At 34.8% G+C, this 24,663-nt stretch overlaps 1 long non-coding RNA gene and 1 pseudogene across 1 annotated transcript in view; both read right to left on the bottom strand.

Annotated features, from left to right (window-relative positions):
• The window catches only part of LOC144228365 (uncharacterized), a 118,539-nt gene that overhangs the window by 36,585 nt on the left and 57,291 nt on the right, over window positions 1-24,663 (bottom strand). Inside the window, exons 2-3 of the long non-coding RNA XR_013334170.1 lie at window positions 12,342-12,462; window positions 11,389-11,558 (exon numbers count right to left, since the gene is read on the bottom strand). This is a non-coding gene — a long non-coding RNA (uncharacterized LOC144228365). The remainder of the gene's footprint in view (window positions 1-11,388; window positions 11,559-12,341; window positions 12,463-24,663) is intronic.
• LOC144228417 (U2 spliceosomal RNA) lies at window positions 1,919-2,021 on the bottom strand (annotated as a pseudogene).

The raw sequence follows: 24,663 nt of genomic DNA on the forward strand, positions 1-24,663 counted from the left end.
ACATTAAATAAGTCTTTGTATATTCTTCCCCTGAGTCTTGAAGATTAAGCAAAGAGCAAGTCTCATATCTAGGCTTAATGTCAGCATTAAGTCTTAGTAGGAAGAATGCGTCAAAAAAGAAGAGGAAGTGTTTAGAAATCAGAGAGATAACAGTGTATAGGAAGAGAAGGATATCAAGAAAGGATAAAATTCAAAATGGAAACATCACAAAAATTTGCATTTCCTTACCTTACACTTAAGTGCAGACTTAGAACTATTCGTTAACCTCTAGTGAACTGGTGAGAATATCCTTTCGAGAATTTTAAAGTTTGAAAATCTAGGATACAGTTCCAGTTTTAAAGAAAAAGCAAGGACCAAGCTCTTCACTCAGACATCATAAATTAATGCAATTTCAAACTTCTGGGTTAATATACATTGGTAGTTTAATGAGTAGCAAATGGATTAAATGAAAAATACATTCAAGCATGTATAAATCTAAGTTGACTTCACAAGAACAAATTCAATTTCTTCTGATTCATGAAAAGATTGGGTGTAACTTCTTCTGACTTACCTAAGTCTTTAAAAAATATTCTGATAATGTACATAATTATGTTCAACTAGTTATTCTCATTACTATTAATTTCCTCAATATGTGTACCTTGCTTCAATGGCAACAGAAAGGAAATATGCAATTAGAAATATTTTCAGTCCACCAGTTGGTAAACTATCCCATTGGAAGGTACATATAAAGCCCAGGCAACATCTAATGCACAGCATTCCCAATCCATGGAAGATTTTAGTCATTAAGAAAAAACACAGCCTGTGTCTTGTTAGCTAAACTGAAAGGGCCTGGAGATAAGGAATTGATTCTAAGCAAGTTATACATCCCTTGATATCCATCTGCTTGATTCAGAGCAGATGCTGATCACCATTTATTGAATTTGATAAAATCTTGATAAGTTCAGTTTTATGAACACATAGTTATTGAATTTGTAACTCAGGAGAAAATTTGCTTCTATAGGAAACTAACGGAAGTAGTTAGTACTTATAGAACAGTAATCTTATACTGTCACACACTAGCATTCAGGTACAGAAAATAAAAGATTAAAACGGATATAGTCATTTGGAATGACTGCTTTGGAATTTCAAGTGTCATGTTTAAGCTTCAGAATTGGCTTGAAAAGATAAATAGAGCCTCAGAAATAATTGATTTCTCAAACATCATTAGAATCAACTCTGTTTCATTAGTAGAATCTCAGTTGAATTATAAGTGTCATCGGTGATGTTAAGATGTTTTATACAGTGGAATTTCTTTTGCTAGATTCCATGGGATGGAAGAAAAGAGATGGGGTTGTAAATATATTCTCTTTCCATGGATCTCCCGAAGCCTGGCTAAAGAAAAGTCTGTCTACCCAATTTCCTTTTATTTTTGGCAAAAACTTGTTTTTTTACTAATTATCCCCAGCTGTACCAGATTCTGTACTTTTTACTTTTAACCTCTTAACTTTGCATGCTCGTACATCTGTGTACTTCTTGGTATGGAATATTGGGTCTTAAAATGGGAAATCCTTTGGGAAGGGTGAATACAATATGATTATCCAATGAGAAAAATTATAAAAACTTGAAGCCAAATAATAGTCCCTTCTAGAAGAATTCTGTCTATTGTCAGTCAACTACTGAAAAGCCATTGTATTGGTATTTGCCTACAACAGCATTGGAGTATATTCTTTCAAATATCAGGAATTTTGATGCAATTCCATTTTTTAAAAATCTCACATTTTCCTTTCTCCTAGTTTTCTGTCAAGGAAATCAATGAGCCAACTTATAATTTCAAGTGCAACAACTGGCCCACTCACTATGAAGATTTATGCTTAGTTAAAGGTCCTTCAGATGATCCTTCATATAACCTTGTGAACGATAGCAGGAAAATTATTATAAATAAGGGTTTAGCTTTATTATTTTACACTGTTTGGATGACAAAAATATTAAACTGATAAAAACAGATACTACACTTGATCTTAGCCAAAAAGCCAGGAAGCAATTGGATGATAAAGATAAAAACACAGAAGAGGTACATAGACATTTAGGGTTAAATTGGAGAGAGACTCTGTGAGGAAAAAGCAACTACTTTTATTATAAATAAGGAACTGCAGAGTAGACTGAAGGGAGTTTTAACATGTTATATATCTGTTCACTCTGTCTTTGCCCTGGTTGACATTATCCTTTTCTTACTTTTGCAACAGCTTTGTCTTGTATACTTGAGTAAAAATAATAAAGATAAATCTAACAATAACCCTTTTGACTTCTAGCTAGTGCATTTCTTGCTAATTTCAAAACTTTTGAACTGACAATTCAATTATAAATAAATATTATAATAAGTAAATATTAAAACAATATGCATTTCCATACACTGTAATAGAATTCTTTGTAAATGGCAACAACACATTGACCTTTTAATCAGAAAAATTTACTAATTTGAAAACCATGGAACCCAGGAAACATTACCTTTTCCAAGATGTTTGATATGAACAATAATAATAAAATTCAGTCACATTTGATATTTTACAGACGTGCCTACTATAAAAATGATACTTTTATTTTTTGTGAATTTATCTTGAATTAAACCATTTTGTTGAATTCTCTTCTCTGTTTTAAATGGTCTTTCTGTAGATTCTGTTGGCTTTCGATGTAGATGAAAATATCTTCTGCCAAAGTCACAATTTTTATGAGCATTGTGTTTCTTTTATTCCCCTCTGTACTTTCTTTATTACATTAACCATATTATATTTTCTGTTAAAGAGTAACCAGTGATTGGGGAATGCTTGTTTATTTGTTTTTCATATTCTTAATTTTTTTCTATTATATGGAATGCTTGCTATAGATTAGTATATTGCATTAGTAGAATATTATAGTGTTGATCAGTTTTTGTTTNTGTAGGCAAACAGATTCAATTATCAAATGCTCCATTTGGAATTTTTGCATTTACATTTTCTTAAACATTCTAAAATGAATATTTTCCTATATCTCATTTTTTAAGTTGTCCAAACATATGCATAATCATCATTGAAAATATAAAGCTGGACAGAATTTATGATTTGTATAAGTGTTAATTATTGTTTGAATTTCTGTAGAACTCAAGAGTAAAACCATCTAAGTCTAGCACTGAGAATAATGGAAATTTGTTTCCTAATTAGCATTTAAAATTTCTTAATATATTTTCACATTAAAGTCTTCAATCTTTTGGTACCATATTTTATTTTTATAATCTAGAAGTGTATTTATTTATTCTAGACTTTCAAATATATTAGTGAATTGCTCAATATGATGCCCTTATATTGTATTTTAAAATGTCTATTGTTTTCTAAATCACCTCTTTCATTCTATATTTTTACTAGCATGTTTGCTTCTATTTTTCCTTAGGTTTTTAATCTATCGTATTAATTAAAAAATATTTTGGTTTATCTCTTTTGTCATTTGTTATTGCATTTATGATTTCTATCTTTTCCTTACTATTTTCCTTTCTGTTTTTAGAAACTCTTACCTTTCTTTGCTGGTTTTAAACCTTTCTTTTTGAGTTTAAACATTTAGCTCATTTTTATTTTACTGACATTTACGTGACAATTTGGTTGCACGTAATATTTATATTCAACATTCTTTTCCTTCAACATATGAAAAGTATCTCATTGTTGACTTTATACATTTTGATTTCTTTTAAGCATTATCTTAGCTATCTGATGCTTGTACCTTTATTGGTAGTTTATTATTTTTGAAAGCTGTAAATTTTCCCCTTTTTAATTTATGTTCTTAAATTCTTTGATGTGTCTAAGTATGGGCTTTTTCTACCTACCTCTTTGTCAATCTTTGATGACTTTCAACCAGAAGTCTTTCTTCCTTTAATTCCAGGAATTATCTATCTTTACTTATACTCTTATTTAAGTCACATATAGTAATTTTCTGTTTCAAGTTTTTCACTCAGAAGATGGAAAAGTATAGTTCATAGACCAAAACTGGGCTACCATCAGTATGTATGAATAAATTTTTATTGGAACACAACAGCCCCTATTTGTGTGTCTGCTGTCTGTGGCAGATTTCATGCACTGCAAAATTATGTGGCCTGCAAGGTCTAAAATGTTTACTCTCTGCCCGTTTACAGAAATAGCTTGTTGGCCATCAGTCTGTTTCATTTCATGTCCTGGGGGCATTAGCTACCTGGTCTGTTACTGTGTATTGGAGAAGATAGAAAGCCTAACCCTAATTGGCATCCCTAAAGACTAATTGGGAGCAAGAGAAAAGAGAAGGGGGGAGAGAGAGAGAGGGGGAGAGGGAGGGAGAGGGAGAGGGAGAGAGGGAGAGGGGGGAATTAAAGTAGTCTAGAATGGGCAGTCTGACACTGAGAACAGCTCTTCTGTTGCCTCATCACTAGGCAGCTATTCTGGCCAAATAGTTATCTTGAAGTTCTTTGAAAGGAGTGACTTGGAAGGAAGTGTAGCTGCTGTTATGGGATGCTGCTCATGTTCCCTTCAGTTTTGCTGCACTTATTTTCCCAGCTTTTCTAATAGTGCTGCCTGTGTCCCCTTCCAGAAGCTGCTCTCATGCCAAGGGAACTGCCCTACTGCTTCCCCTTGTCCCCAGTGATTGACACCTATGACAGGGTCATTGCAGTGTCCAAAGGCCTGCTCTCTGGTCTCAAGTAGAGATATCTCTGAAGGGCCACCCCAGCTTTAGAATTCCCTGTATTGAAGCAGGTGCAGTGTAGTTCATTTTATTTCTCTACCTATTTCTGTCTCACTTGTTCTTTTCTACGTGTGTTCTAGAGAGCACTCCCACTTACAGAAATCAGAGTCTTCAGTCAGTTTCTTGGGACTGCCTTGAGAGAGAAGGAAGTCTCTTTGCCTTTTACATTACTCTCAAGACTCACAGAGTGAGGTGGATAGAGAAGACAAATCACAAAAGGGAAGACAGTGTAGTATGGCTTATATCATCAGCTGCTTACATTAATGTCCTTATAATGTCCTGATTTTACTCAGCCACATTTGGCAGTCTGACCTCTTGCTGAGATTTCCATAATATAGGAGGACAATCATTCTCTTAAGGCGACATCAGGAGATGGGAATAGCTCTTGTCCAATCTTCCTTCCAATGACTATGATTGTAAGCAAGCGTCTTCATCCAGACTGCTGACACCCTCTCTACAACCTCAAATTCTTATCACATCCCACACATATATATCAGTTTCCCAGATATTATTATATTTTTTGTTTGTTCATCTTAATTTCAGGAATTCAAGCTTGTTTTCACTTACAAACACAAAGTTTATTATTTGTTTTTGTGGGGGATGGGGAACACAATTGAGATATCAACCCATATTGAGAGTATTCAAGTATAAACCTCTATCTTGTATTGGTCAGCTTCATCTAATAATAAGGAAATTTTCCAATGTTTTAACTGGAAACTCAACCAAGGAGGCCTCCTAAAAATCTCAAAACTGCCATACTAGTTATTAATGTGAGCCCTCTATGTTCCCAAGAATGGATGCCAACTTCCATTAAAATATTTTGGTTTATAGCCTTCCTCTGACTGGAAGTTGAGGATTACCAATTACTCTTAGCACAGTTACCATTGATAATATGTTTGCCTGCATGACATAATAACCAGTTCTGAACTTCTCTACTTTCCTCAGACTCCCCACCTCAGGCTCTTTCCCTTCATACTCCACCATGCAGATGGCTTTGATTCTTACTTCAGAAAAAGTAAAAACCATCAGAGCATCCTATGAAAAATGACTTTCCCATTTGGATATATAGCATCAGGACATCTTGTCCGAGCTCTGGAGTTGGACAACCAGTTGCTGTTTCACATATATTTCCGTGTTCCAGTGCCTGGTTCAAATCAACACATCCAAAATAATAAGCATTATCTTCACTGTTAAACTCGATTCTCCTCCAGCATCCCCCTTGTTATATGGCACAACCATCCATCCAACTATGGAAGTCAGAAATCTGGATGCCCATACATCATTCTCATTTGTACGCATCAATCACTTCTGATATTTTTACTTGTCAATTTCTCTTGAATCTATTTATTCACCTCCAGTTCTTTTGCCCTCGTCCTAGCGTGAACAACAATAAATCCTTCACTTGTATTGATGTGACAGACTCCTAATTGGCCTTCCCTTAACTAACATTTCTACTTCTGCCAAGCTCTTCAATCATATAGGCTGATCCTTTAAAGATGGCAAATATAATTGTATTCTATTTAGGTTAATCATTCTTTAGAATAAAACCTGAAATCCTTAACATGATCCATTAGACTTTACACTGTCTGACTGATGATGACATCCAGCTACAATGAGGCAGGTGCTTCTGGTGTATCCTATTCTACAAATGAAGACCAAAGACACAAAGGAATAAAGAAGACTACCTGAACTTTTCTGTAGATATTGACTGCAATGTTTAGATTTTCTGAAGACAAGTTCATCTTCACCCTCAACACTCCTCTTAAGTCTGACACTATGTTCATCCAACACTCAGGAATTAAATGATAACTCCACTCTACCACTCAGCTAAGATGTGGAACCACCAATCTGAATACGCAAAAGCCCTTCATATGGGCTCACCAACCTGGAGGTTACAGTGATATACAAGGGCTTCAAGACACTGCTGTACATTTTTTTCTCAATTGTCTTAAAGATAAAGAATTTTGAAAAATAGGAACTCATAAATTTTGTTTGACATCTAGATTTTTTTTTATCATAATAGTTATAAGTGGTGTGTAACTTTTGGCATATTGTCAATATAGACATTTGGAAATAAAGTGATCATGGTTTTAAAATGGTATTGTATGGGATAAAAATATAATGGCACTTTATATTTTCCTCACCATCATTAATACAAAATATAATCCTCACCATCATCAGTACAAAAATATGCATGAATACTTCCTTCCCTAGCAGCTAGCAATCCTTTATTTTTCCTTTTTTCTCTTGGAGCACATAATTCCATTTCACTCCCATAAGGGACATATCCTAATGCTTGGAGTTAGTTTGTTAAACACTTTATTATTTTCTGTAACAAATATAGGAATATAAGTAAATAGTAATTATTTATTTATTTTCTAAAATTTCTTTTGGATTTTATTATTATTAGATTATCTAGTGTCATGTAGTAAATCCAAAGAGCCTACATCGGGGTGCCTGGGTGGCTCAGTCAGTTGAGTGTCTGACTCTTGATCTTGGCTCAGGTTCCTGAGATTGAGCCCCGCAAAGGGCTCCAACCTGAGAGTCTGTAGCTTGCTTGAGATTCTCTCTCCAGCTCTCTCTGTCTCTCCCCTGCTCACTTGCTCTCTCAAAAAAAAATAAATAAATAAACTTAACACAGTAAAACAAAAAGGTTAAATTTATTACATTCTTAGTAAATTAAAATCCATTATATACAAACTTAATACAAAAGTAAGAATTGTGAAAAATTGTCTTTTAATGAAGTTACCAGTGTTATGCTCTTTAAGTTTATTCATAGTTTAAGTAAATATTACTTACTGCTATAATCAGAAGCAGGATCAGTATCAATTCCATTCCTCTTTTAAATTTTTAGAGTTGCAAACAATTAACATTATTCATATAAATAAATTAATGGGAAGAAGAAGAAGAGTATATTATAGAAAAGCCATGTAATTATTTGATCTTATTAAGAGTTGCCGACCAAAACCCATAAAGTCAGCTATAAAATACATTTTTTCAATTTTTCAATATTTTTTCACAAAGACTTGAAAGCTAGTTGAGCTTTATATATATATATATATACATTTCTTGATTATCTCAGCCATTTGCTTTCTCGATACTTGCACCAACCTTGTGTAGGGTCCCTTCGGCTGACCAGAGTCAGAGTTTGTACTCTCTAGGACTGCAGTTAGAAGCAGAATAGGTGGGAAGAATGTCTTTCTATCATAAACAGGAGAAGGATCCTTGTGAAAGGGGGTTGGGAAAGGAAGACATGAACCTACAGAACAGGTGCATTTGGAAAGAAGTCCTGCAAACGTCGGAGGTCTGGATATTGGTCCTTTTCACATAATCCACACAACGTGGCCATTAGACAGTGGGGGTAGATACACACATGTCCCTGTTTAAAGACTACTTATCTACAGAACTTGGTATATTTAGAAACCTTACTGTTTTCAGTAAGCAGTAATTTGGAATACAATGAGGCTAAGCAAAGTATCTGAATATTCTTTTTACATAGTGCAAATCTGTGGAAAATACTCTAGGGGCACCTGGCTGGCTCAGTCAGTTAAGCGCCCCCAACTCTTCAGTTCAGCTCAGATCAGGATCTTACAGTTGTGAGATCAAGTCCCATATTGGGCTCTGTGCTGACAACACTGAGCCTGCTTGGGATTCTTTCTCTCCCTCTGTCTCTGCCTCTCTCCCGCTTGTGCTCTCTCTCTCTGTAAGATCATGACCTGAGCCAAAATCAAGAGTTGGTTACTTAACAGACTGAGCCACCCAGGTGCCTGCGGATGAACAAAGGGTTTAAACTTTAGGTTTCCATCAAGTACAAAAAAATTTTTGCATGTTCATTTTCTTTTCTCAAAATGATAAAGTGATTTATTTTTCAACTTGTGCTTTTGTGTTAATCTCTCATAACATTACTTTTAAGAGTCAAGTTTAAATGACCAAAACACAATGTCAGTTTTGTTTTTTGACCAGTATTTGGTCCTGAACCAAGCCTTAGTGAAGCTTCAGTTTCAAAGGGTTCAAACTTCAGGAGTGCCTGGCTGGCTCAGTTGGTTTAGCCTCCAACTCTTGATGTCAGCTCTGGTCATAATCTTGTGGTTTGTGGGATCCAGCCCCAAGTTGGGCTCTGCTGACTGTGGAGCCTCCTTAAGACTTTCTCTCTCACTCTACCTTTCCCCCACTTACTCTGTGTCTATCTCTTTTTCTCAAATAAATAAACTTTAAAATAAATAAAATAAAATAAATATAATACATGATTTAAAACCTCAAAGTCCACTAAGATTTAATCAAATTTTAAACTCATATATTCTATTTAACACAACACCTTGACTTTTATTTCAAATGCATAGCCACAATGCAAATATCATTAGAAGGCACTGATAAACATATAAATGTATTTATAATGATACATAAACAATGTTCAGATAACCAACAAATATATTGCCTTACTTGTATACTCTCTATCTATAACTATTTTCCCTAATAGTATAAGATTTTTTACCCACCTCGATATTTTCCCCCGACCTAAACTTGATTTAGGACAATAAAATACATGTTAGTGGTCATTTTAGCATCACTATGCCATAAAGTACAGGAGTAAACACCTTATATTTTGATATATGTTTACATTAATGAGTTACAAAACTAATAACATATATTTTAAAATATAGTTGATGTTGGATGAGGATAAGTTGAAGGAAGCCACTTACTACAATGAGAAATTTTAAAAGAGGAAGGAGATCAATGTCACCATTCCCAAAGAAGTCCCTGCTCCTTAAGGTAGACTTAGCTCTCAAACGAATGTCAGAGCACAGAAAACAAAGACCCAGTTTGTCTTTGGCACTGGCCTCACTTCCTTCACTCACAAATTGCTGGAAAACAGTCACGAACAGGGGTTTCCACTCCCCTTGGTCCTCCCTCTCCAAGGGCTCATAAAACCACCAGACAGAGTCATAGAGTCAGAGTGGGCTGGATACTGTGTTCTACTGGGTATTATATTCTGTCTGTTATGCTACGTATCCAATTGAGCATATTTTGGACTCTCAGGATAGGTTGTTCAATAAATTGTCAGCCAACCAAAGAGGCCTCTGTCTCCTCTCCTCTCTGCTCCCCCCCTTTCTCTCTCTCTCTCTCTCGCTTCCCTCCTCCTTTTTTCTCTCTCCATCTCTCTCTGCTCATCACTCTGTCTCTGTTTCTAATTCTCTCTTTGCCTTATCTTCCTTTCAGGTTCTTAAATTAAGTCTAAAGTCAACATTTTGGGTTTCTTTCTCTAAGATGCTTTTTTTCTATAAAATAATAGGAAGATTTATGTCTCAAAGGTAGGATATTTATCTTTTTAAAAAGCACTTGTGGAATGCCTGGGTGGCTCAGTCAGTTCAGCATCTGACTCCTGATTCAGGTTTAGGTAGTGATTCTAGGGTTTTGGGATTGAGCTTCTCGTTGGTCTCTCTGTGGAGTGTGGGGCCTGCTTAAGATTTTCTCTCTCTCTCTCTCATTCCCTTTCTCTCTCAAATTAAAAAAAAAATTTTAAATGCATTTGTATTTTTCAAAATTTTCTCAATAAGTATATTTTATAATGTGAAAAATATTACCAAAGATAATTTCTGGTGTTGGAGAAGATCTGGTAAATGTGCACAATCATACACTGCCAATGGAAATGGTTCCAAAAGAGTGATAGGGATTGGGAGGTTGGAGCCACTATGTGGAACTCAAATTACCTGTCTGTGCAAGTCTCAGCCTTCAAGTTCATTTCAGCTTTAGAGATAGAAATATCATGTGCCAGTAAATGAAAATGTGCTGGTAGATACACAACTTTATTAAAAGGATATTAATATATTAAATAAGAACATCAAAGAAACTATTTTAATAAAAGCACAGTAAGAAAAGCAATGCAGGCTTATTTACTTTGCAGCATAAGGTAATGTAATGAACTTGCTAATTTCCTTCAGTTGATAAACTTTAGGGGCTTAATATTGGCTGCATTAAAAATGTATTTCTTATGTTTATAATACTTTGAATTCAGTTAGAACATGACTCTGTCTTCTGCAAATGTTGATAATTAGAAACCATATTTTTAGTATAATAGATAAAGGATGTTATTTGAAGAAATGGCAAAATTCTAATAGCATAAATTTAAAAAGCACATATAACTCCACCATTTAGATAATATCACCCAAATGTTTTAGTGTTTTTCTTATTAGTCTTTCCATAAAGACATATATATAGTGCATATAAATTATATGAACATACTTATATATTATACATTGATACATGTGATTATTTGTAAATATCCTGTTGCTATTCCACCCCCATGTCATTAAATATTCTTCTGCATGAATTTTTATGTCTGCACATGTTCTATTTTATGAATATTGCATTATTTATTTCACTCTTTTTCTAGTATTAAAAATTAAGATTATTGGAATATTTTGCTATTTAAATAATACTGCAATCAACAGTATTAATAAATACATTCCTTTCTGGCAATGCCTTTAAAATAAATTGGTAGGAATGAAAATACTGGGGTAAATGCAGTGAATGTTTTAAGCCTTCTAAAATGTGCTCTCAAACTATCTTCTATTATGATTACTTCACATTCTTATAACATACACATGTATGCATGTATTCATACAAATACGTCTTTGCAAGGTAGATAGTAAGTACAGTACCTCATTTTATACCTACTTTTATATCTGTATCAAAAGTGGGTATCTGGCCCAGGCATGCCCAAACAGGCCAGTTGAGTTTCACATAGCTGCCATGGTTCCCACCTTGACCCCTTCTCCAAATACTTCTCAAGGTCTAGTAATCCTCTGGTCATGAACTCCATGGAAGATTATTACAAAGCTGTGCAACTAAAAAAGAATTGAGGTTAATTAGCTTTCATTTTCATTCTACCCATTGTGTGATGCTTTAAAGAGTTTGCTGCTTTAATTTAAAATCTCTTACAAAATCAACTAAGCATTTGCCATTTTTTTTAGATCCTTCAACATTCTGATCCTTTAAACTCTGTCCAACAGCTTTACGTAGCACATGATTCTAGTTAAAATCCTCTACTAATGCTTGATGGCATTACTTTCACCACCAATTATATCAAAATAAATTGGAAGCTCTGTATATTTAAAAATATACTAAAGCTTAAAGATGTGGGGTTATTTGTCTCTCTACATATCCTCACTGTCATGATTTATCTTTGGAAGTAACCATGTGATGTAATCACATATACATTAAAAACAATTAATAATAGTCAATTCATTATTAAAGAAAGCAAAATTCCTAACATTAATTTAACCTTGTTTTAGTAAGGAGATCTAATTCTACAATAGTCTAGACCCTTATTAAGACAATTTCAAAGGTCCAAATGTGTCTCCTCCCTTTGTCATGGTGTGTGTGTGTGTGTGTGTGTATGTGTGTGTGTGATTGTTGTCCTCCACTATTTTAAAGGCTCAAATAACTTGTTACTCTTGTCTAAAAGTGTATTTACTTAATATAGTAAAGCATTTTGGGAAAAGCAAAGTTTAGTTTGGTCGAGTCCCCACTCAGTAATTTGTTGGTTATATAATCCTGGGAAAACCATTTTGGCCCTGTAAACCTTAAATTTTTTTTTATTTGTCAAATAGAGACACAGATTCACTTACTTTTTGTAATTGTTGTGGTAATCAGATCAAGTATTAGTATATTCAGGAAGCTTGGCATGGATAAATGTTTCTTCAAGTTTTCCATCACAATATAAAAGCAGAGAAGAATAGTTGGTTATTTCTAGAGAATGAAGGACAGGGTGAAAAGTTATGCAGCCTGCTACAAATACCTGAAGCTTAATCCTCACTTTTGAATTTCTCATTCCACTCCTCAATGTATCTGTTTATTTTCAGATGAACATCATGGTTTTCCTACTCCTCCACTCTCACTCTTGAATCCTGAACTAAAATTAATACTTCAGGAAAAAACACCTTGTTTGTGTTATTTGAAAAATATAGAAATTCATGTATGCCAACCATTATTATTATTATTATTATTTTATTTTGTACCAAATTTTTTGAAGATTTTGCTCGCACTTTCAAAGCCCAAGTTTTGTCTGCCTCTTCATGCTTTTGTCTCAGTGACCCCAGAATGCTCTCCACATTTACCACTTCTGACCCCCTGTTTTGTGCTGTTCACAGCGCTCTGCATGGAAGGCTGCCCCTCATTACTTTGGGAAAATTCTTTTTCTTGGAATACTCCTAAACAGCTCTTGAATATTTTGGATTTATATTTATATTAACAATTTCTCTTTAGAACAGAACAACACAACTTTTTACAACTCAGCCTAAGTTACAGTTTTAGCTCCTTGTATGAGGCTTACATTCATACATTTAAGAAAAAAATAGTCTCCTTTAGGGAACTTGACGTTTTCACCTCATCTGGTTTCTCAATCTCAAAGGCAAAAAACCCCAAAAGGCGAAAAACATGCCCCAAGAGGGAACAAACATTTACTGAGCGTACATACCACATGAGAACCACAGGAGGAGGCAATCCTATTCATTCATATTCATCCTTTAAACTCTTTATCAAGGCAAGGAGATAAATCTCTTGGATTTCATCAAATTAACCTTATTCATCTATTGCTTATTTCTCAAGAGACTATTAAAGCTTTGGTAGCTTGTCTTTATTACAGAGTCAGGTGGCAGATAAGGGGCACAGAGAGGTGGTTAGGTGGTTACGCATGAAGTTTTCCCACAAACATCTCATATTTAAACTGTAATCTATTCTTAATCACTCTGCGATATTAATAAAGGGGGAAATGGAAGTATACTAGCAGACAAAGTCATTATATTGGATAGTTTGTTCATTGGAATCTAGTAACAATGACACTTCAAAGATTTCCATTTAATTACTCATATGAGCTAAACCAAGCTTATCTATCCCCAAGCCTATTTTGAAAAGGATGCCATTCTTAAATATTATAATATATGAATAATGGTATATTAGGGAGAATACACTGAAAAAAAAACCACTTATCAAATTATAAAGTATATATTTCACAAATATAGTAATTGTTCTTGATAGGACTTGGAAAGCCTTCTGGGTAGTGTTTAGCTAAATTTTGCCTGGAAAAACATAGAGAATGGAAAACAGCATGCAAATGTTTACAAGAGTTAATTTAGTGTTCTTACAAATTGCATTTTTTGCAGAGGACCACTGTTAAATCATAAATAAATATTTTGATGATTTTACTAAAATGGCCACTTACATTTCTTAAAAACCAAGGACAAAATCTATTGTTTCTTTCCTATCCTGCTTCCTACACTTCATTTGGTTTCTCCTGGGAGAGCTTCCTTATTAAATCACTTGCTCTCAAATCCCAGACTCAGGGTCTACTTCTGAGCAACCTTGACCTTGATTGTGGCTCCATCCATTATATGTTATTTTAAGGTATTTTAATGATGTAACAAAAATGTTGTAATAGACCTAGTTTATCAGGACAAACAAAGTTGATACAGTTAAAAAATAATTATTTCCTCAATTCAATTTCTTGATTTAAAACCTTTGCAACTATTATTTTCATGACAGGAGTATCTTATGTCTAAATATTTTTTCATACACTTAACTAATTTGCTATGTTTTATAAAGCAAATATGTTTCTGTCTTTATGTCTTGGATAAAAAAAACCTGATGCAAACATTTAAAAGGTAGAGTAACTAACAGGAAAATTTAACACTATAGCTACTATTATATGATCACTGTAAATTATTTTAAGATACATATATGATTTTTAAAGTTTAAAATAAAGTATTTTATTATCGACAATTAATATCTTTTTTTAATTTCTTGAATCCTTTTATTTGGCAAAAAGGTTTTTTTTAGCTCAACTTTTATTTTGTTTTTATAATTTTAAGTTTTTAAAACAAATATAACCTTATCAATGTGTGACAATCTTAAATCACTAACATTATTTCTGGACATAAGCAATTAGGAAATATTTTGGAATGTTAGAGTTATATACAGTCCAGCTGAACACAGCACAGCTATATGTTCATGAAATACCCAAGGGCTTTGAAATTCACCGGCAAATGATTTCATTCACAAATAACTCTTGCTTACTCTTCCCCTTCAGAACAGGATCTAACAGGGTCTATACTCTGAGACTCTCTAAAATTTCTAAAGTCGGCAGTTACTCTTGAAATAAGACATTTCCTTTGGTGATGACCTCATCTGAAGGGTCAAGAAGTGGATAGGAAATTCTTAGAGATTGAAATGGCATTGCCAAGAGAGGGAAGGAAATCACTCACTTCATTATTTTCAAAGGACTTTTTTGTTTGAAGGTCAGATTAAGGCTTTCCATCCTCTGTTTTTTCCCTCATTAAGTCTTTCACAAGAACAGAATTTGTTTCTTGCCTCCCCTGTAATACACAGGATAGACTCCCGTGCCTCATGTGCATTTTCTCCACATAAATTTGATAAAGAGTGACAATAATTGGTATCTAATTTTCTTAAATTTACTATGGCTTAATTTATACTAAATAGATATCAAATAGGCCATTAGCTGAAAACATCCTTCTATTTGATAATATGCATATAAAATATCCCTGTAATTAACTCTTTTTTACCTTGCTTATCTAGCAATTTTGGCAGTATTTTTTTATAAAAAGGAATATTTCATTGTAGAATTATTTTGTGAGCTTAAAATGTATTCTTCACCCATTCTTTAGTTATATCAACATACATTTTTGAGGACAATATGCATATAAAAATGATTATAATATTGACATAAAGAAGACATGTAGACATCTTCAATATAAAGAAACAGAAGACACATGTTACATGAAGCACATAGACCAAGGCAGATGATGGAGGAAGGTAGTCCCTTGGGCAATCAGCAAGTTTTTGAAGGTGATGTGTCATGATATAGTGGAGACTCTTCTGAGAGAATCTGATCACTTCCCTAATCCTGAGAGGTGCATGTGTTCAAATTGTGTCTAAAGAACAAGTAATAACCCAGTTAGTCTAGAAGCTAGATGATGGTAAGCTTGATAGTTTTGTTCCTGATAGTAGAATATCTTGAATGCTAATCCACAGTGTGACCTTAATTCAGAAAGTGGAAAACGGTGCAAGTTTTTAGGGAGGAAGATGACATTTTCAAAACCGCTTTAGAAAGGTCAAACGTCAGTCATTGTATGTGTGTTATCTTGGAGAAGGAGAACCTGGAGGTATGGTGGAAAGTCAGGTGATGATTGCAAGAGGCCAGAAAAGACCAAACCAGGATGGTGGGATTGGTGACACAATGGATCAGAGAGGCACTGGCAGTGGAAAATTTCTAGAATCAATGGACAAGCAACAGGAAGGAGTTATAAATGCCCACTGGCTTCTAGGCAGTAGAGTGAGAAGAAGGAAAAGGGTAACAGTATGCACAGTCACAACAAACGCACATTGAGAATCTCTTCTGTATTATGTGTCAGGTATTTTTCTAAGAGCTTTATATGGATTAACTCCTTTAACTCTCTTGGCATGTCTGTCATCTTAGAGCATCAAGCCATAAAAGCTGTGATCATCATTGTTAGGTAGACAGAGCAAGTATAGACTCTTTATGCGGGAGTGTTTCTACTCTCACAATTCAGGTAAGTTGTTTGTCAGCTAAAATTAATTTTCCAAACAAGAGGTAATATATAATGAAGTTATTACTATCATACTCAATTCACCATTGCTGGTTTTATTGTAAATAGTCTTTATAATTATTGCTTTATATCCATAGGTAAACCTCATCTTAGATTCTATTTCTTAGATGTCACCCAAGAAAATCCTATTTTATTGGAAGCTACAATATAATTTCTGCTGAGATTGGTTCATACTGCTTTGACCAAATGAAATTGATGGAGTTAAAAGTCGGATTCAGAAAGGCAATGTCATTTGTTTATATTTACTTCAGAAACATACTGGACAAATGAAAAACACTTTCTAGGTCCTGGGCACAAAACAAATGCCCACATTTATTTTGGTGGGCCTTATTTTGTTTCCTTCATTAGTTTCTCTTCCTTCGCTTACTGCTGGATTGGAGTACTCCCTCAAGCATTAACGTTCAGCTTCTCCTACTCTACATTTATTTATTCTGCATCAATCTCATTGACTCTGGTGGCTTCACTGCCCCTAAATTGCTGCTAATTTTCTCCTGCTTTCCCCACCTTTGTCCTTACAAGAAAGTTCCAGCTTCATTTCTTCATTTCACCATCCCTGCAACTATGCTTTCCATCTCCATTAGTGACAGTCCTTCTAAATACGTGGTCCCAAAAGCCCGTCCACTATCATGCATGCCCTCCACTGCCTACTTTGCCAGCTCAGAACCATGGCAACTTCTGCTGTTCCTTAGTAATTAATAGAATCTTTTGAAATCGTTTTTGTAACATTTTCTCTGTGTTAAGAATACATTAGACAGTGACAGTTTATGCTTGCATCATATATGTATCCAAAGCTTCATGTTTATGTAGCCAAACTATTTCATTTTCAAAGATCTTATATTTGCCAGACTTGGTATGGGAATTTTAGCCCACTGAAATTCACAGGTGACAACACTGGTCAATTATCAAAAAATGTGGTGATTACATCTCTGTGGTGTATAAACTGAGTATGATAGGTATATTTGGGTTCTCCAAAGAAATAGAATGAAGAGGATCTATATGTATATATGTATGTGGGTACATATATACAAATATACAAATATTGTGTATATATAATATACATACACAAATATATGTATATATATATATTTATTATAAGAAATTCGCTCATGTGATTATGAAGACTGGCAAGTACAAAATCTGTAGGGTGAGCAGGCAGACTGGAGACCCAGCAGAGCCAATATTTTAGTTCGAGTCCACAAAATGTCTACTGTAAAATTTTCTGCTCGAAGGCTGATGGTCTCTTTGGTCTATTCAGGCCTTCAACTGATAGGATGATGCCCACCCACATAATGGAAAACAATCTGTCTTACTCAAAGTCCATTGAATTAAATGTTAATCTCATCCAAATACACCCTTAATACTGTTTGAATAAAATACGATATTGTTGGGATTAAGAATGGCAGAGTTGACACATAAAATGAATCACCTCAATAAGCTATGTAGGTATCTTCATACCAAGTCTCCCTTGAGAGCATCATCTCAGGTATAAGTTTCTGGTAATGGACCTGATGACAGATCATTCCATGTATTAGAAATTTATGAATGAGAGGCAGTTGGTTGCCTCAGTTGGGTGACATGGTTAAGTGACTGACTGACTCTTGATTTCAGCACAGGTCATGATCTCAAGGTTCATGAATTCAAGCCCTGCATCAGGCTCTGTGCTGACAGTGCAAAGCCTACTTGGGATTCTCTGTCTTCTTCTCTCTCTGCCCCTCCCCTGCTCACTCTATCTCTCAATCTCTCAATAGAAGTAAATAAATATTGAAAAAAAAAAAGAAATTTATGAATGAGGAAAAAAGAGGAGAGAAAGTTCAGACTCTTAAAACCATAGATATTTCAGTACCCACTGAAAAGAAGAAGCATTAAATCTTAGAATATGGAGGTCCAAAGTTAAGGCAAGCTCACATTTAAATTAGAAATAATTTTATACCGGAAGACTTAGTGTAACAAAACTGTTTATTTGTACCAGCAAAAGACTTATTAATCTTATTGCAAAGAAGTCTGTAAAATACAGGTTTCTGTTATTATTCACATGTAGACAGATCAGTCTCATTAAAAGGAAGAGAACACATACTACTTCTATTTTAATCAGAAAGAATGCTCACGTGACGGCTATCTACTAAACTATTATTTGCTCTCCCCTTCTCTTTTGTCCCTTCACACTGATACGGAAGCAGATGGCCCAACTAAATCACCTTGCGTAGTGCCTGGAGCCTTTAAGTGCTCAGTAGGCGTTTCCTCCTTTTCTCTTCGTGCTTTCTTTTCTGTGAACCAGAGCTGCTAACTCAGAGATTTGCAAGTCATGGGACCGCTTCTTTCCAAGATTATGGGTTTTGGAAAGCTTAGGCATGTAATTATTACTTGCATGCTAACTGAAATGGTAACTTAATTTAGAGTTTAAGATCAAGGGATTTTAGAAGTCAATTTAGTGCTGAGTTACAGTTCCTTCTAGGCATTTTCTGAGGCATCACATGGCCCATCTTCTAACTTCCCAAAAGCCGGGTGTCTTCACCCTAAAAGCACATTTGGGTTTATTCTGTTTTGTGCGTGTGTGTTCTGTGCACATGTCAAAACCCAAAGCAACAACTGAGAACACATCTGCATCTTATGATGCACTCACCTCCCCCATGGGAAGACGGGATGTTGAGGTATTTCGCAATATCTGTTCCTCGTGACCATCTGAAGGGGCCCAGGACTTCTCAGACACTTTTCTTTTCTTTCTTTCTTTTTTTTTCTTTTCATGATCTCCACTACTATGTCTTCAAGGATATTTTTCATAGTGGCGTCTCATGAAATGAACTCATTCAAAAGGGGGAAGTAATATGCTGCTTCTTTGAGAGTTGGTGAAGACGAGTGGAATGTGTAGAAGTGTATGGGGTGAATAGAAAAACAAAACATGATTCCAAAAGGAGTCCGTGCAATGCAGTCGCCTATTCATTCTCCAAGTGTGACAAGAGCCATGATTAGATGCCAAGTACTGTCACTAGGGAGAAAGACCTGCTTGCGTTTTTTCAACAACTTTGTAGCATGTCTAGTCTAGACACTGGAAATTAATCTCTAATCTCATCCTAGAAGCCATTTGTTCAATTTAAAATACCCAACACAGGATAGGTACAAAATGGATGTTTTTGAATGAATGCATGAATAAAAAAAGTAGAGAGGTGGCATCCCTGGCTGGCTCAGTAGCGACAGCATGCACAACTCTTTCTTGGTTTTGTGAATTTGAGCTCCACATTGGGAGTAGAGATTACTTTTTGAAGAAGTAGAGAGCTAGTGTGAGCAGAAACACTTTCCTCTCCTGTGAAATGTCACGGTGATTACTATGGGTGCCATCGCAAGTGGCCAAGCAAAGAAATGAACCCTCTAGCCCTCTACCTGGCTGGACATTCACGTGCAGTAATTTGCTTCCATTTCTGAGTATTTTTTTTATAAGGCATCTCACAAAGAATCATATTTTGAGAAGAAGGAAATGAAAGCCACACCTAGATTTATAGACTTAACAGATTTTCCATCAAATTTTCTTTAAATTTGTTTTTGTAGATTCTCTTGAATAAACGAAGCACCTTGCTTTCCCAAAATAAATCAGAAGCTAATGATAAACACAGGATGCTAAATCTAGGCCTAGGGTTTTAATGATTCAACCAATATGATAAATTCATAATAATGGAATCAGACAGCTGACATACTGATCAGACACTTCCTAAAAGTTAAACTATGTCAGATGGAAATTAGGCTTGTGGTTTAATGATGATTCCTCAAACTGGTAATCACAAATTTCATATTTATCAGAAAAGACATACCTGTCTCTCCCATTAGATCTGAGAAATGTGGCTCCATTATATCATACCAGTGTATTCATGGTGTGGGGGTTAAAGAATAATAGACACCAAGAAGATTTTGTCTCTTGTGTTATTTACAAAAGAATCAGAGCTGAATTTTAACCCCAGGTCTGCTACTTACATGCCATGTGACCTAATTTGAATGTCTCATTCTTTTCTCAGTTGATATCATTTTAAATATTTTTTTTACATTTATTTATTTTTGAGAGACAGAGAGAGGCAGAGCACAAGAAGGTGAGGGGCCAAGAGAGAAGGAGACACAGAATCCAAAGCAGGCTCCAGCTCCAAGCTGTCAGCACAGAGCTAGACACGGGGCTGGAACTCACAAACCGTAAGATCATGACCTGAGCCGAAGTCAGACGCTTAACTGACTGAGCCACCCAGACACCCTTCTCAGTTGGTATCTTATCAGTGTAGTGTAAATAATAATGGTAATACTCTGCTAGTGGGAGCGGTGAGTGGTTTAAATTACATACTGTGTACAAAGTAATAAGTATCTAGCATGTAATTCATTCTCTGTATAGATTAGTGCTTTCCTTTCATTCTCTGTGAATGGTTCCTACCCATCACCATCTTTCCCAAGCAGAGTGACTGTGGAATGGTCCCAAGTAAAATTCAGGCAGGACAGGACATTGCTGGACAGGTGTGTACACCTGGTGATGATAATGTGATGCTTCTTGTTTCCACTGCTATCCCAACCATCTCCAGTTATCAGAGAAGATTCTGATGAGAAGTGGTGGGAGAAGTTCTTCATTTCTATATCTTAAAGGCATTACTTCCAAAAATAGCTGTCTATATTAACGTTTCCCAAGCTCTAACATTGGAGATTCTGATTTAGTACATCTGGGCTGGTCCTCAGGAGTCTGTATTTTTTTTTTCAAGTTTCTCAAGTGATTGTAATATGAGCAGCATTTAGTCATGACTGTTCTTTGACATGTGTTTGACCTAAAGTCTATGGTGAGCAGAATGATAGCTTTTGTTTTGGAAAGTTAGCAATAATTATAAGAACAGATTCTTCATGTTGAAGAAGATCCTGAATCCAAATCTTCTATCTTGAAGTAAATTAGATTTATGATGTGGTTGGTGATGTGCCCATTTTCCAATTTTTTTCTCTTTAATGCTAACTTCACAAAACAACAATAATAAAAAATATAAACAAGAGCACATTTACTGGATGTACCTGTACAAAAAAAATCCTAATTCATTAGCAGTTACAGATTTGGGCCTTCATGTAAAAAGAAATCTTTATTATAATATAGATATTATCTGCTGAGAGAATTAAAGTGATTATTTCCTTGGAAACGTTCCTAAAGATATTATAGTTTATTACCCTGAGATATATTTTTCTGGCAGGACATTCAGTTCCATTTGGTTGTTTAAGTTAAATTTTATTTATGATCATTAACCTTCCAGTTAAGACAATTCTGGTTGAAATTGTTCTTATGTGATAGTATCCATCTGCCTCCTCTATTTTGTATTAGGAAATAAGAGAATTGAAATACTCTTTGGACTTGAAATTAAGCCCACTTATTTAATTTCAGCCAAGTTTGTATCTGATATTAAGTTTTTCTTGCCGTTTCAAATTCTGAACAATTGTAATGTTGGTATTGTCCCTACAGCATCTGAATCCATAAAATACATGTCACAATATGTGTGACTGTCCTATCAGGAATATATATATATATAAAACACATGGGTAGTATCTTGCCAAAAATTAGTTCAGATTGCAACTAGAAGACTTTTAAACAAAAGTCTGACCCTCCCTTTGTAAGTGTGTGCATGTGTGTGTGTAGAAATATTTACTAACATTGCTACCGATCCATTATCAGATTTTAGATAAAGTCCAAAGAAGTTTTAGAGGCAAAATATGTATGGACTATTTAATTAAACTACTGTATACATCTAATTTAATGACACCCAACCTGTAAAATGCAAACAACTAAATTATACAGGCTTACTACTATAATAATTATATTAATTTTGACCATTTTTATTGGGGAACATTTTTATTGTGAATTTTGTGAGTTTTAGGAACTACTTTGAGACTTTTTGCCCGTAGTTTCTGTTTTGCTAAGTCCAGACCATAGGTACCAAACATGTTTTCCTCTCAATATTTTCACACGTGTGTCAAAGAAACGTTAATCTATATGCTCTTTATTTATTTACATTTACATTTCAACTCATCAAAATATTGTTCTGCAAGAGGTTTTGAATCACAAGAGACATTATAGGATTCCCAACGTCCCAAGGAAACACTTCACTGAAATTAAAACACTATTTTCTGGATGTTCATTTTTCCTAAGAAATCCATATAAAAAACAGATTACACTCTCTGCTCCTTTTCTGATTGGAATTTATAATAATTCAAAATTAACATAAATTCAAAATAAATATCTAATGTAGAGTACTAACATTTATTGAATTCTTTCTTTCTTAGGAATTCAAAACAATGTGAACTGTGACTCACCAATTTTCAATCCTATTATTCTTGCTCCAATATTCCAATGATTGTCATTCTGAAAATGTATACACAAAACCCTGTGAACACAATAATTTTGCACCCACAGTCATCACAGAGCCCTGTTCAACACAAATAAAGAAGACAAGAAAGAAAGGAAAGAATGTCATCCACTTTTAAGGATTAAAAAAAAAACATTGTAGTGGTGGATAATGAGGGCTCATAGATGAAAGAAGTTGGGCTGAGCCAACTAAAGCCTCTAGTCATACAGGAGTAAACTTCAGTGCAGATTGGAGCCACTCTTCTTTGACATAACATCTCAAAGTCTCAAGAAGATTAAAAAAAAAAAGAGATCTATAATCATCAAGATTAATTGAAAGACTGTGTAAGAACCAATTTTACTGTCCCTAGGCCACTCCTCTGCATGGTTACTGTTGATCCAAGGACATCATTTTGAGGATTGAGAGACAAATATTTCCAAGTCTTAATAGGCTATATTTCAGCCCAAATTGCTTTCCCCACCAGGTGAATTTGTATAATTAACCAACATATGTCAGATTTGATCATCTGCCTTCATGAAGTTAGTTAGGAATTCAAGGGAAAGAAGTAATCTTTTCCAATCTTCTCCAATGAAAGTAAACCAACAAATTAGGGGAAACTTATATGGTGAGTATAGGTATCACCAATATACAGCTTCCTCCTCAGATTTGCCCTTTGGATTTGTCATTCGGAAACAAAATTCACTAATTAGCAGGTGATATCTTGTCTCACTTAAGGAAAGACTTAGGTGGAAAATTTACTTATACAACTTACTTATACACTTATGGTTGTTCAGACGTGAGTTAAAAAAAGACCACCAGGTATGCAAAGAACACAAGAGTGAAAGACCAGGATAAAGACATGGAACACCTGATCTAGGTTACTCAGAAGTAATTCAATAAACAGAACAAACATTAACTAATATAAGCTACTACAGTGGAAGGCTTGGGTGAAATTATTACTGTCATATAACAAGAGTAGAATGTCACACAAGGGACAGAGTTAAAAGTTCTTAGAAATTGAAAGCATAATTGCTTAACTTAAAAAGTAGAATCAATGGATACATCACAAAAAGAAAAGAGTAGAGAAAATTTCCCAGGAAAAAGGAGATGGAGAGGAGAAATAAATTAAAGTTAAGAGACTTATCATCAATCTAGGAAAGGGTTTTCTGTATTTCCTTTTTGGATGAGCCATTCTTTGTTAATTGCTATTTGTTGATCACTGATGTTCAAAGGTTTAGAATGGCTGTCATTGAAAACATGTAAAACTCCAGTCATTTTCAAACCCCTTAATGGAGACATACCTCTGTCAATTAACAACTATTGATCTAGGAAATCCATACAAAACTAATAGAAGCTCTAGAAAAGGACACACACAGGTACATGCATGTGCACACAAACGGAGATAGAATCATGTCATGTCTGCTTTTAGGAATATAGCCAAGCAGTTATTCTGAAAAATTGTCCTATGAAACATCTGGAAATTCTAAATAAAATATTTAAATAGCTATATAAATGTGTCACTACTTCTAAGAAGTTAAACTCCTAAGGGCAACAGAATAGTAAATAAACTCCAAAGGCAAGATCGCCTTGAGGGTATTTACCAATCTTAGGAATATGAAACATCTTTTTAAATGTAGCTTTTAAGGGCACCTGGTGGCTCAGTCAGTTAAGTGTCCAACTATGGCTCAGTGGCTCAAGTCATGATCCCACAGTTCATGGATTCAAGGTCACGGTCCCATGGTTCATGGGTTCGAGCTCCACGTCGGGCTCTGTGCTGACAGCTCAGAGCCTGGAGCCTCCTTCGGATTTTGTGCCTCCTTCTCTCTCTGCCTCCTCCTACCCTACTGACTCGCTCTCTGTCACGAAAATAAACATTAAAAAAATAAACGTACCTTTTATGTGCTAAATAATATTTTAATACATACAAGTATAATAATAATCTTAAAAGCTAGAATATTACATGAACCTAT

This window comes from Crocuta crocuta, unplaced genomic scaffold, assembly GCF_008692635.1.
Source record: "Crocuta crocuta isolate KB4526 unplaced genomic scaffold, BGI_CrCroc_1.0 scaffold369, whole genome shotgun sequence".
Taxonomy (NCBI): Eukaryota; Metazoa; Chordata; class Mammalia; order Carnivora; family Hyaenidae; genus Crocuta; species Crocuta crocuta.